At 41.3% G+C, this 14,639-nt stretch overlaps 1 protein-coding gene across 1 annotated transcript in view; it reads left to right on the forward strand.

The window, feature by feature from the left end:
- Positions 1 to 14,639, forward strand: part of NT5E (5'-nucleotidase ecto) — a 559,853-nt gene that overhangs the window by 16,834 nt on the left and 528,380 nt on the right. The gene's annotated exons all lie outside the window — the stretch shown is intronic.

A 14,639-nucleotide genomic window follows, 5' to 3' on the forward strand; every position in this document is an offset into this window, starting at 1 on the left:
TGCGGCTCCTGCCCTGCCCCCTTGCCCCCAGCCCTCTGTTTACATGTGCAGACCCCTACTCCCTCCCTCCTGGCTTGTCTGTTCCATTGTAATGCCCCTGATCCATCCCTCCTGCCCTTTATGGTCTGTTATGCTGCAGCTTTCTCTCTTGTCTGTCCATTATGGTCCTGCCTCTTGCCCCTCTGTTCTCTGTTGTCCATGTGCATGGTCCTGTCCCCTCCCTCTTGCTTTCTATGGATTGTTGTGCTGCACTCCCGTCCCACATGCCCTGTGTGGTGTATTGTGCTGCTGCAAACCCTGATGCCTGCCCTGCAGGGTCAGTTTGGTGCACCTCTCCATGTCCCTCCCGTCCTCTGTTATCCAAGTCCATGTCCCTACCCCATTTCCTTCCATGATCCAATGTACCATACTTGCGAACATTTTGAACTTGGTAAGAGGGAGATTTTGAAAAAAAACTGGGGTATTGATTTTCCCCTTTGAGTTACATTGAAAAAGAGGAGATTGTAGACAGGAGACAGAGAAAATAAAGCCCATTTGAGCTTAAAAACATTGGACGTTTCTACCATTGCCTCTTCCTTCTGCCCACAATGGTCTATTACATTGCCACAGCCTCTCTTGCAAGTCCTGTATTGTTGATTTGTTGCCCCTGCCCCCCTTTCCACTGCCCTCCATTGTCTGTTGTGCTGCCACGGCCCTTCCTGCCTGCTCAGTGTGGTTAAATTGTTGCCTTTGCACCCTCCTACCTGCCTTCAATTTTCAGAGTCCGTGCCCCTGGCCTCTGCCTCTCAACAGTATCCTAATGAACAACTAGATTGCTAACATTCTATATTTATTACAAAAGTGTGGAACGCCATCTTGATGTAATCAAAACTGTAATACCTAGAGCATTTCCTTTAGAAATTACATATATGAGAGGGTCTTATTGGCATCAAAATTATGGTTAGTGCTCTAAAAGACTAAAATAAGGACATATTTTCTGAGTTTTCAAATAGCGAGAAAGCACTTTTAAATTATTTGTTACCTTTATGTTTTTTTATCCAGTTGACCACTTGATTAAATGTTGCACTTGGGGGCGAGGATGTGGTGTTACTTCCAGAACTGCAGACTTTGCAACTGGGGAACCAGGTTGGAGATTCGGCTTCAGCTCGACATTCTGTGATTCTGGTCAAATCACTTAGCCTCCCCATGTCTACAACCAAAATGAATTTGTTCTTGTGTGATGTAACCAATGCTCATGTAAAGCACTCCAATACCTGACAAGTCTGCACTATATAACACTGCAAAAACACAAAATAATAAGTGTTTTGCACACTTCTGTCATTGGGCAATATTTGGGCTACATCTGGGTGATTTTGGGCTACATTTGGGCTCTTTTGTCTCCGGTGGCCATCTTGGGAGATTTATTTGTTATGAAGTTTCCTAATTTCCTCATGTACTGCAGTCTCCTCAGTAGGAAATGCTTTCAGTTTTTTACTTTGATTCCATCATGAAGGTATTCAGATATGTCACACATTTGCCATAAATTCTGAATGTTAGCACTCTAGTTGCTCATTAGATCACTGTAGTAAAACTACTGTTCACCATGGAAGTCTGCTCCTGGTATTAAAAGTGCATGTTTCAGTCTGCATGTCAGAATTTTTTAATGAAATCGAAGAGGATTTGAGAAGTCACTCAAAATGTGCCCTCATTTTCTTTCTTCAGCATTAATCATAATTTCTATGGCAAAATGAACCCCCTCATTGTGTTCCTTTTTAAATTAAATGTTTTAAGTGTTACAAGTTTATTCCAATCAAGATGGCTTCAGGTGTTCCATACTTTCGTCATAATGAAGACAGTAAGCGCTCTAGTTGTTTTTAAGAACACTCTAGGGCATTCTGTCATTAGGCTATACTTGGGCTACATCTGGGTGATATTTGGGCTACATTTGGGCTCTTTTGTCTCTGGTGGCCATCTTGGCAGACTTATTTGTTATGAAGTTTCCTAATTTCCTCATTTACTGCAGTCTCCTCAGTAGGAAATACTTTCAGTTTTTTACTTTGATTCCAAAGGCATTCAGATGTGTCACACATTTGCCATAAATTCAGAATGTTAGCACTCTTTTTGCTCATTAGATCACTGTAGTAAAGCTACTGCTCACCAGGGAAAACTGCTGCTGGTATTGAAAGTGCATGTTTCAGTCTGCATGTCAGAATTTTTTAATGAAATAGAAGAGGATTTGAGAAGTCACTCAAAATGTGCCCTAATTTTTCTTTCTGCAGCACTAATCATACTTTTTATGGAGAAAATGAACCCCCTCATTTTGTTCCTTTTTAAATTACATGTTTTAAGAGTTACCACTTTAATCCAAGCAAGATGGCTTCAGGTGTGCCTTACGTTTATCATAAGTAGGACTGTTAGCGCTCTAGTTGTTCTTTGGAACACTCTGGCAAGCTGCAGTAGAACACAAAGGAATCAACTGACAGTCTCTGCCCTTGTTGGATGTACATGTTTTACTGAGAATGTCAGACTTCATTCTCACATGACTGAGAAAGATAATGTGAATTTACAGAAAATAAGCTCTCTGTTTAGCTTATAGATCACCTTCCAAACCTCTGTGGGAAAAGCATGAGAAAATATTTTTCTCTCAATCATGATATCCCAGCAGAAGGCTTTTTCACATGGTGAAATCACCTTAGAACATACCACAATTCCTAAAATGAGTATGGTGCCATCAACAAATGATTTATAATGTAACTAAAGTCTTAAAACCTTCTATTAACTGCAATGCTTTTTAATGAGGTGCTATCATATATATTGGTCCCAAGATGGCTGCCAACACTTCTTGGATGAAGTTCTGACAGCCAATCAGATCTCAGGATGAGATGTGTGGTTAGGCTCCGCCCACGTATATATATGATTTTACTTTTGATTTTCTCAGGAACTACTGAACAGATTGACACCAGACCTGCAAAAGGCACATCCCTGACCTGAGGACTACCTCGCTGCCAAATTTCAAGTAATTCTGTTCAGCCGTTCGGGCTTTACCTTGGACTAAAGGTCCCTATAGAAAATTGCATGGGGAAAACGCGTTTTGGGACCCCCCTTTTTTCTCAGCCCCCGCTTGACAAATCCCCCCGAGACTTTCAGGGTAGGAGCGGAGCGGAGCGCCCCACCTATTTTGAAAATTTTGCGAGGATTCGTCAACCGGCGCCAAAGTTATTCCAAATAGAATGTTGCGGATTTACTATGGAAACACGGTCCTAACTATAACTATCTACTGGCGACTGCCAGTAGATAATAAATATATATATATATATATATATATATATATATATATATATATATATATATAAATGCATATATGTACATATTTGTGTGTGTAGAGAGTGAGTAGTAGAGAGTAGTAGTAGAGTGAGTAGTTGAGAGCGAGTAGTAGAGGAGTAGTTGAGAGCGAGTAGTAGAGAGTAGTTGAGGGCGAGTAGTGGAGAGCGAGTAGTGGAGTGAGTAGTAGAGGGTGAGTGCTAGAAGTAGAGGGTGAGTAGTAGAGGGTGAGTAGTAGAGGATGAGTAGTAGAGAGTAGTCGGTCAGTGTCAGTCAGTTGGTCAGTGTCAGTCGGTCAGTGTCAGCGTCAGTCAATCCATGTCAGTCAATCTGTGTCAGTCAGTCAGTGTCCGCTAGAGCAGCTCTGCTGACCTGGTTCTCTGGCTCTAGAGCAGCTCTGCTGACCTGGTTCTTACGCTCTAAAGCAGCTCTACTGACCTGGTTTCTCTGGCTCTAAAGAAGTTCTGCTGACCTGGTTCTCTTCCTCTAAAGCAGCTCTGCTGACCTGGTTTCTCTGGCTCTACAGCAGCTCTGCTGACCTGGGTCTCTGGCTCTAAAGCAGTTCTGCTGACCTGGTTCTCTCCCTCTAAAGCAGCTCTGCTGACCTGGGTCTCTGGCTCTAGAGCAGCTCAGCTGACCTGGGTCTCTGGTTCTAGAGCAGCTCTGCTGACCTGGTTCTCTGGCTCTGCAACGGCTCTGCTGACCTGGTTTCTCTGGCTCTACAGCAGCTCTGCTGACCTGGTTCTCTGCGCTCACGATGCACGCACCCGACTTCGCGAAAATATATAAAAAAATAGTATACGTTTATTATAAGTACAAATGTATATTATTTTTATGAATATCTTAGATAATCTCTTTCTCCTAATATGTATATTAAAGACACATACATATCATTTTGGAACATACATTTTTTTGCCGGAGTCGCGCACCCAGCGCGCCCCAGCACGTATATGACATCACGCGGGACACACCACCGCGCAAGCATCTCATACCGTAATGCGCGGGAGCAGGAGTCGCGGACTGGTCGCCTACCAGTCGCGCAGATCACATAATATTAAATGTATTTGATGTAACTGCAAAACATGCAGCTGTCGCACACCGTACGCGGATCCTTCACGACTTTTCTAAAATGGCGGCTAGAATCTGCACACCCACCATGATGTGTATGCTTTGAGCGCGACTCCGAAAAAAAAATTGTAAAACTTTTGTTTTTTAAAGAAAATAATATACATATATATTAAAATAAAAACAAAAAAAATCAATATTTCAGTTTGAATTTTAAAAAAAAATGGTGCAATTTTCAGAAAAATATATAGTTATTTAATGAATACAACATCAATAAACAGTTAAACTGTAGAAAATCAGTACAAAAAATAGGTATAACTACTATCACACTTAAAAATTAGCATTTAAAAAACCTTTGAAATTCACTGAAAAAAACCATAGGTTTCAGAGACGTTATAGTTAGAAATTAGCATTTAAAAAAGCTTTGAAATTCTCTGAAAAAACCATAGATTTCAGAGACGTTATAGTTAGAAATTAGCATTTAAAAAACCTTAGAAATTCACAGAAAAAATCATAGGTTTCAGGGGTGTTATAGTTAGCTGGCCATTTCACTCGTACAAAACCGTAGAATTTCCTCTGTTATAGTTAGCAGAACTAACTATAACTCGCGCGCCCGCAATGCACTGCTGATGTAGTCACATACTGCACCATTCATGACATGGTCAGTGACATCACTGATGACCACTTATGACATCTCAAATGACATCACTGATGACATCACTGATGACATCATCCACGTGACAATATGATACACCTCATCATACACTAGTATAACTTTTCATCACTCACTGTAAAATACAGAGTACCATATTTGAAACCATTGACACACCAATACCAGTTACTACATACCCACTCACTGATTCCTAAGTCTACACACACAACTCCCCATTCAACAACAGAATCATTTATACATGCAGTCACTAATTAATAGAACACTATCAAATGCACTTATACACATATATAGACATTGACACATCAACAGTCATCTTAGTCGGTTATGCAGTCATCCTACTCACTCTTGAAAAAAAATTAATCACACTTACATATACTCACTTACACAAATATCCAACAACACCTCATTCATTCAAACACATAGTAACTCATAGTTAATATGTTAAAAAAAATCACCATTACAATTATACACTCATTCATATAGTTACTCTCACAATCACTGACTCTTACACATACTTATTTATATACACCAACTCTCACCTACAAAGCCTTTTATTTTTTTACTTTGTTGAAGATATACAACTAAAACATCTATTCGCTCACCAACACACAAATAAATACACTCAGTCACCCAAAGAACTGTTTCCACATGCACTCTTAAACCTATACACCTAGTCAATCAACCATTCACACATCTATGCATAGTTACACACACCCCATCCAACCACACACAAACTCAGTGTCCATACAAATACACACACAACTAATCAATAACTAATATACACACTCATGTAGTTAGTGACCAACTAGTGATGCAGCATGTTAAACAACAACGTAGACAGTGATGCACACATTCACATAGTTTAGTTGCTAATCTATCTATTAAGTGAGACACTTTTAATCACTCACTCAAACAGTCAGTCAGACAGCTACTAAATCCTCCATCCAGACAGTTATATATCCACTCAATCTTCAATACAGATTGGTACATATATAATACATATTTAAATTTCAAATTAAACCACATTCACTGGATGATGTCAGCAGTGATGTCACTGACCATGTCATGAATGATGTAATATGTGACATCATCAGCAGTGCATTGCTGGCGCGTGAGTTATAGTTAGCAGAACTAACTACAACGGAAGAATTTCTATGGTTTTGTACGAGTGAAATGGCCAGCTAACTATAACACCCCTGAAACGTATGTTTTTTTTTCTGTGAATTTCTAAGGTTTTTTAAATGCTAATTTCTAACTATAATGTCTCTGAAACCTATGTTTTTTTCAGTGAAAAAAGAAAATGTATATATATATTCACTGAAAAAACCATAGGTTTCACACACGTTATAGTTAAGAATTAGCATTTCAAAAACCTTGCAAATTCACTGAAAAAACCATAGGTTTCACACATGTTATAGTTAGCTGGACATTTCACTCGTACAAAACCATTGAAATTCCCCCGTTATAGTTAGTTCAGCTAACTATAACTCGCGCGACCGCAATCCACTGCTGATGACGTCACATATTACATCACTGTATTCACTAAGATACTGTTAATAAGTCAGTTATACAATTAATTTTACAAAAAAAACATCCATTTAGACACTTATTTAACCATTTATTCTTCCATTAACCTTTAGATATACATATATAAAAAATATTTATTTTTCAGAAAGACACATATTCACTGGATGATGTCATCAGTGATGTCATTTGAGATGTCATCAGTGATGTCACTGACCATGTCATGAGTGATGTAATATGTGACATCATCAGCAGTGGATTGCGGTCGCGCGAGTTATAGTTAGCTGAACTAACTATAACGGGGGAATTTCAATGGTTTTGTACGAGTGAAATGTCCAGCTAACTATAACATGTGTGAAACCTATGGTTTTTTCAGTGAATTTGCAAGGTTTTTGAAATGCTAATTCTTAACTATAACGTGTGTGAAACCTATGGTTTTTTCAGTGTGTGTATATATATATTTTTTCTTTTTTCACTGAAAAAAACATAGGTTTCAGAGACATTATAGTTAGAAATTAGCATTTAAAAAACCTTAGAAATTCACAGAAAAAAACCATACGTTTCATGGGTGTTATAGTTAGCTGGCCATTTCACTCGTACAAAACCATTGAAATCCCCCCGTTATAGTTAGTTCAGCTAACTATAACTCGCGCACCCGCAATGCACTGCTGATGACGTCACATACTACATCACTCATGACATGGTCAGTGACATCACTGATGACATCACTGATGACATCACTGATGACATCACTGATGACATCACTGATGACATCACTGATGACATCATCCAGTGAATATGTGTCTTTCTGAAAAATAAATATTTTTTATATATGTATATCTAAAGGTTAATGGAAGAATAAATGGTTAAATAAGTGTCTAAATGGATGTTTTTTTTGTAAAATTAATTGTATAACTGACTTATTAACAGTATCTTAGTGAATACAGTGATGTAATATGTGACGTCATCAGCAGTGGATTGCGGTCGCGCGAGTTATAGTTAGCTGAACTAACTATAACGGGGGAATTTCAGTGGTTTTGTACGAGTGAAATGTCCAGCTAACTATAACATGTGTGAAACCTATGGTTTTTTCAGTGAATTTGCAAGGTTTTTGAAATGCTAATTCCTAACTATAACGTGTGTGAAACCTATGGTTTTTTCAGTGAATTTGCAAGGTTTTTTAAATGCTAAATCCTAACTATAATGTGTGTGAAACCTATGGTTTTTTTAAGTGAATTTGCAAGGTTTTTTATATGCTAATTTCTAACTATAACGTGTGTGAAACCTATGGTTTTTTTAGTGAATTTGTAAGGTTTTTTTAAATGCTAATTTATGTATTATTATATTTTTTTTATATATTTATTTTACAATAAACTACCTATTTATATAGTTATAGATTGACTGTATCCTGTAATATGGAATCCTCAGCTCTTTTTTTTTTAATTTGGATAAAGTTGAACAGCATAGTTAATATCTTCTATAAACTTATAAACAGTTTAAAATGTTTTTTTTGTTTTTCTTTTAAGGGTTTTTCACGGTGCGCGCACCCCGCGATTTTTTTGAAAAAAAATAAAATGTTTTTTTCACCCTTCGGGGTCCTTCAGGGACCCCCTGACAAAGGCTAGGGGTCAGGAACTCTCTACCCTGCCCCCTTTTCACGTTCTCCACCTTTCTTTTTCACTGTCACACTCAAAATGGCGTCCGACACTTCCTGTTTTTGACCGATTGGAATGTTGACTGACATCTAACCACCAATCAGAATTACGCTCGCGGACATTTGGTGCGCGCATATAGATATTTATGTACTTTTAACTGCAATTTTCTCAGGAACTACTGAACAGATTGACACCATATATGCAAAAGGCACATGCCTGACCTGAGGACTACCTCTTTGCCAAATTTCAATTAATTCTGTTCAGCCGTTCGGGCTGTACCTTCGACTAAAGGTCCTATGGGAAAATGCATGGGGAAAACGCGTTTTGGGACCCCCCTTTTTTCTCAGCCCCCGCTTGACGAATCACCCCGAGACTTTCAGGGCAGGAGCTGAGCGGAGCGCCCCATTAGTTTTGAAAATTTCACGAAGATAAGTCAACCAGCGCCAAAGTTATTCAAAATAGAATTTTCAGATTTCCTATGGGAACTAACTATAACTATCTACTGGCGACCGCCAGTAGATAATATATATCTCAAGTAACGTGAAAATGGCTGAACAGATTAACATGAAATTCAGCAGCATTAGACAGTATGGTGAGCAGATGACCTATTTGGGTACTAAGTATGGTCAGTACTTTTTAAGTTGGAAGCCATTTTAGCTTAGTGATATCTGTTGTCTCTGTACTTTCATGACATTTTGCAGTATTCCATGCAAGTACCACAGTACGTAGTTATAAGGCATTATGTGATTGGCTAATGAATGCCTTTACAAAAGTTAATGGCAGCTAATGTGGTAATAGATGGGGGAAATTGTTTATAAGTTTCTATATATTTAAAAAAAAAGAATTGTATGGAGTACTGTGGCTCTACCTTGAAAGTACCACAGTACTTAAAATAAATTTAAAAAAAACTAAAAATGCACTTCAGTACACTATATTTTGCAATACACTACACTGTTTTCTATTTTTAACACATTTAAATCTTTTGAAAAAGGCTATGATGTATAGTGGTAATACCTATAAGTTACTGCAAACGTCTTTGTTTAAATGTGCAGTAATACCTACAAATTACCGCAAACATGATCTTTTCAAACTGCTGTAAAAATATATAGAAAAGTATAAATACATTTCTCTACCAATTATCACTTTAATAAAGTGGTAATAGATAGAGAACAACAATAACACATACTATTTACCTGTATCTACGACCCTAACCTTCAATGCAGCAAAACATAGAATGCAGCCAAAATGTATTGAAAACAACATAGCTGCCTTTTACTGTTAGTAAACACAGCTATTACCCAATCATATGCTGCCTTCTCATCCGCATGTACAGTGGTATACTGCAAACTTACTGCCTTATACCGTAGCACAATATATAACTACAGTATTTTTAAACTTATAACTTTAACCCCACTTGCGTTCAGACATGCTACCAAAAATAACCATTTACACTGCATAGTGTATATTTCTGTCAAAACTACATTTACATTCGTTCACCCACTTTTAAGCTACATATGTTTCAATTACCACACTCCACTCTGACACTCCACTCTACACCACTGTAATCCAAGCTGTTATAGTCAATTCCACTCCATTCTATGTTACTCCACTAAATACTTCTCCATTCTATGCTAATCCACTGTACACCAATCCACTCTACCCCACTCCACCCTACCCCACTCCACTCTACGCGACTTCACTTTACACCGCTGTACTGCTCGCTATTAAACTGTATGCCCCTCCAGGCTATGCTACTTCACTGTATATAACTCAACTCTGCAACACTACTCTATGCTTTATGCCACTCCATTGTAAGCCACTTCAGTGTACACCCATACACTGTACACTATTCCACTGTACGCCACACCACTCCACGCTACTCCACTGCACGTTAACTCTACTCTACGACACTACACTTGGTACTATCCCACTCTGTGCCACTCCATTGTATGCCACTGCAGTGTACACCACTACATTATACACTATTCCGCTGTGTGCAACTCCTCTCTACCCCACTCCACTGTTCGCCATTCCACTGTACACCACTCAATTCTACGTCACTCCACTGTACATCCCTACACTATACACTACTCTATGGTGCTCCACTTTATGCCACTACACTCTATGCCAGGACAATCAACGTTATTCCACTCTACACCACTCCACTGTACACTACTCCACTGTATGCCACTCCACTCTAAACCACTCCACTCTACAACACTACAACAACACACTTTACACTATTCCTTTCTACTCCACTCCACTCTACAACACTCCACTCTATGTCACTGCACAGTACGCTATTACACTGTACACAGCTGCAGTATACCCCACTAAACTCTACCCGGCTCCACTCTACAACACACCACTCCATGCCATTCTAGCCTACAGTATTCTAATATATGCCACTACACTGTACCTCACTCCACTCTACACCTCTCCACTGTATGTTACTCAGTATACAACACTCCACTCTACACTATTCCACTCTACACCACTGTACTTTATGCCACTTCACTCTACACCACTCCAGTCTATGCCATTCTAGTCTATGCTATTTCACTGTGCATCAGTGCACTCTACGCACTGTACTGCATACGACTGTACACTATTCCCCTGTACGCAGCTCCTCTGTACACCACTTCAGTCTATGCCACTCCACTGTATGCCAATCTACTCTACAGTATACTACTGTACACAACTCCACAGTACGCTACTCTACGCCCCTCCACTCTACGCCCCTCCACTCTACCCCACTCCTCTCTATTCCACTCCAATCTATGCCACTCCACTGTATGCTACTCCACTCTGCTGCTGCAATCTGCACAATTCCACTGTATTCAACCCCACTCTTGCCACCCCTCTTTATGCTATTTTGCCAAATGTCACTCCACTGTACGCCATTCCACTGTATCCCACTCCACCCTATGCCACTCCACTTCATGCCACTTCACTCTACACTACCCCAGTCTATGCCACTCTAGTCTATGCTATTTCACTGTGCATCAGTCCACTCTACGCCACTGCACTGCTGCTCCTCTGTACACTACTTCAGTCTATGCCACTCCGCTGTGAGCCACTACACTGTATAACAATCTACTCTACACTATTCCATTATACATAACTCCACTGTACACCACTCTATGCCTCTCCCCTCTATGCCACTCTACACTACACCACTCTACGCCCCTCCACTGTACGCCCCTCCACTCTTCCCAACTCCACTCCGCCACTCCAATCTATGCCACTCCATTGTACGCTACTCCACTCTCTGCTGCTCCACTCTGCACAATTCCACTGTATTCAACTCCACTCTTTCCACCCCTCCCTATGCTATTTCACCATGCGCCACTCCACTGTATGCCATTCCACTGTATGCCACTCCACTCTACGCCACTCCACTTCATGCTATTCCACTGTATGCCACTGCACTGTACCACAGTCCTCTGTACACCTCTATCTTCCACACCTGTGCACTCCATTTTACACTATTATTCTCTATGCCACTCCACTCTATGCCACTCCGCAGTACGCTATTCTCTTCTACATCACTCTACTCTATGCCACTCGATTATACAACACTCTACTGCTTGCTATTCCACTCTACGCTATTCCACTCTATGCCACTCCACTATACGCTACTCCACTCTCTGCTGCTCCACTCTGCACAATTCTACTGTATTCAACTCCACTCTTTTCACCCCTCCCTATGCTATTTCACCATACGCCACTCCACTGTACGCCATTCCACTGAATGCCACTCCACTCCACTCTACGCCACTCCACTTCATGCTATTCCACTGTATGCCACTGCACTGTACCACAGTCCTCTGTACACCTCTATCCTCCACAACTGTGCACTCCATTTTACAATATTATTCTCTACCACACTCCACTCTATGCCACTCAACTCTATGCCACTCCACTCTTTGCCACTCCGCTGTACGCTATTCTCTTCTACGTCACTCTACTCTATGCCACTCGATTATACAACACTCTACTGCTCGCTATTCCACTCTATGCCACTCCACTATACGCTATTGCACTGTATGCAACTACACTCTATGCCACTCAACTCTATGTAATTGGACTATAGGCCACTCCAGTGTACGTCCCTCTACTGTACCCAACACCACTCTACGCCACTCCACTCTAAGTTACTCCAGTGTATGCCACTGCACTCTACGCCAATCCACTCTGATAATCCACTGTGCGCTATTTCAGTGTATGCTACTCTGATGTATGCTATTGCACTGTACACCACTCCCCTGTACACCACTCCCCTGTATGTCACTCCACTGTACGCCACTCTCCTGTACCCCACTACACTGTACGCTATTCCAATCTACCCCACTCTACCCCACTCCACTCTACCCCACTCCACTCTACCCCACTCCCCTCTACGCCACTCCACTCTACACCACTCCAGTGTACGCCACTCCACTTAATGGTATTCCACTGTATGCCACTCCACTGTACTCCACTCCAATCTGCGTCACTCTACGCTACAGCACTTTACTGTACACTTTTCTGTGCACGCCACTGTGTTCTTTGCCACTGCAGTCAAAGCCCCTTCACTCTACGACACTGCACTCTACACTGTTGCACTGTATGTAACTCTACTCTACCCCACGCCACTCTGTGCTGTACGACTTTATTCCACTTCACTATATGCCACCCCACTGTACTCCACACCACTGTATGCTATTGCACTGTATCTCACTCCACTCTACGCTATTCCACTGTATGCTACTCCATTCTGCTCCACTCTACCCAGCTACACTCCACGCTACTCCACTGTGTTCCTCTCAAGAACACTATACACCACTCAACAAAACTCTATGCACAACCACTCTACCAAACTATACTCTATTGTATGGCACTACACTGTATAATAATGTACTCCTGTCAATGCCTGTGTACAACAGTATACTTTACTATGTAGCACTTTACAACACTTTACTCCATTCTACAACACTCTACGCAGATCCCTCTGTGCTGCTACACCCCAGTGAATATACTCCAATCTTTGTCACTCCACTGAGACACTACATCACTATACTACGCTACTGCACTCTACGCTACTCCACTCTGTGCTACTCTATGCCACTCAACTGTACGGCAGTCTATACCCCTCCACTGTACCATACTGACTGCACTCTACTCGATGCCACTCCACTGTACAACACTTAAATCCACTCTGAATTCTACAGCACCGAATGGATGGAAAAAAAAAATGTTGGTCCAGACCGAACCCCCCCCATAAGAGCATGGGGGTGATGGACTCCTACCCTGGTGGCTACTGACACCTTTCTTTTTAAGTTTTGGGACACAGGAACCAAATAATGGCAGGCGCATCATTGTTCTTCATGTTGCCGCAAGCCAATGAGAGCACTCAGTTCCACTCTTCTGCTGAGCCCCACATTCACAAACCGGCTGACAGGGAGCAAAGTCCTCGCGGCCAAATCAAAAACCTCTATTTTTATAATTTACAGTTCAGTCCCGCAGTTTCAAACTTTGAGATATCTATATTTTTTTTAATCTTTAAAGGCCTCATTATGATGTCGGCAGTTGGATTACCAACAGTCCGTCGGTGGCGGTCCGACAACCCTTCGGTCCAACCGCCAGATTATGATTCTGGCGGCCAGACGCAACACCCCCACCTCAGCCAGAATCATTGATCCAGACGGTGCAGTGGTGAAGGAGCATCCCAGAATGGCAGCGCTGCCAAGGCAGGCACCACCATTGGGATTACAATAGGTTGTCGTAAAGGGATTGGGGTGTCCCAAACGGGGCCCCTGGCTGTCTTAGGCCAATGAAAAGTGTCCCTGGGGGCACATGTAGTATCCTATTTACCTCCGTGCAAGATGTGCCATGCACGACATGGTGCATGGCACACGATGCACAGACATGCAGGAGGTGCAGCATGATGGTGGCATGTGCTGCGGCCCTTTTCAAAGGCCGCAACGTGCCTCCCCGTGGTACAGACGACTTCCTGACTGCCAGCCTGGTGATCAAATCAAAATACAGCAGTAGAACCGCCGCATGCTCATCGGGCGGTCTCTCAGCCACCACAATAGCGGTCAGCTGTCTGACCTCCCAACATCGTAATAAGGCCCTTAGTTTCTCAAAAGTGGTTGAACGGATTTATGACAAATCACATTAAGCACATTTTCTTAGGAAATGTCTAGCTTTCTGTCAAATTTGGTGTCATTCTTTCAGCTGTTTTCTTTGTATAGCTGTCCAATTTTTGGGTAAAAAGTGTTTAGGGATCCCCCTTTTTCTCACCCTTGCTTGCCAGATCACCCTGAAAATTTCCAGGAAGGAGTTGAGATGAATGAACCTTTTTTTAATATGGAAGGTTCATGAAGATTCGTCAAATGGCACCAAGCAAAACAAAGAAGTTGTTCAGGCAGATTTAG

Source organism: Triturus cristatus, chromosome 6 (assembly GCF_964204655.1).
Source record: "Triturus cristatus chromosome 6, aTriCri1.1, whole genome shotgun sequence".
Taxonomy (NCBI): domain Eukaryota; kingdom Metazoa; phylum Chordata; class Amphibia; order Caudata; family Salamandridae; genus Triturus; species Triturus cristatus.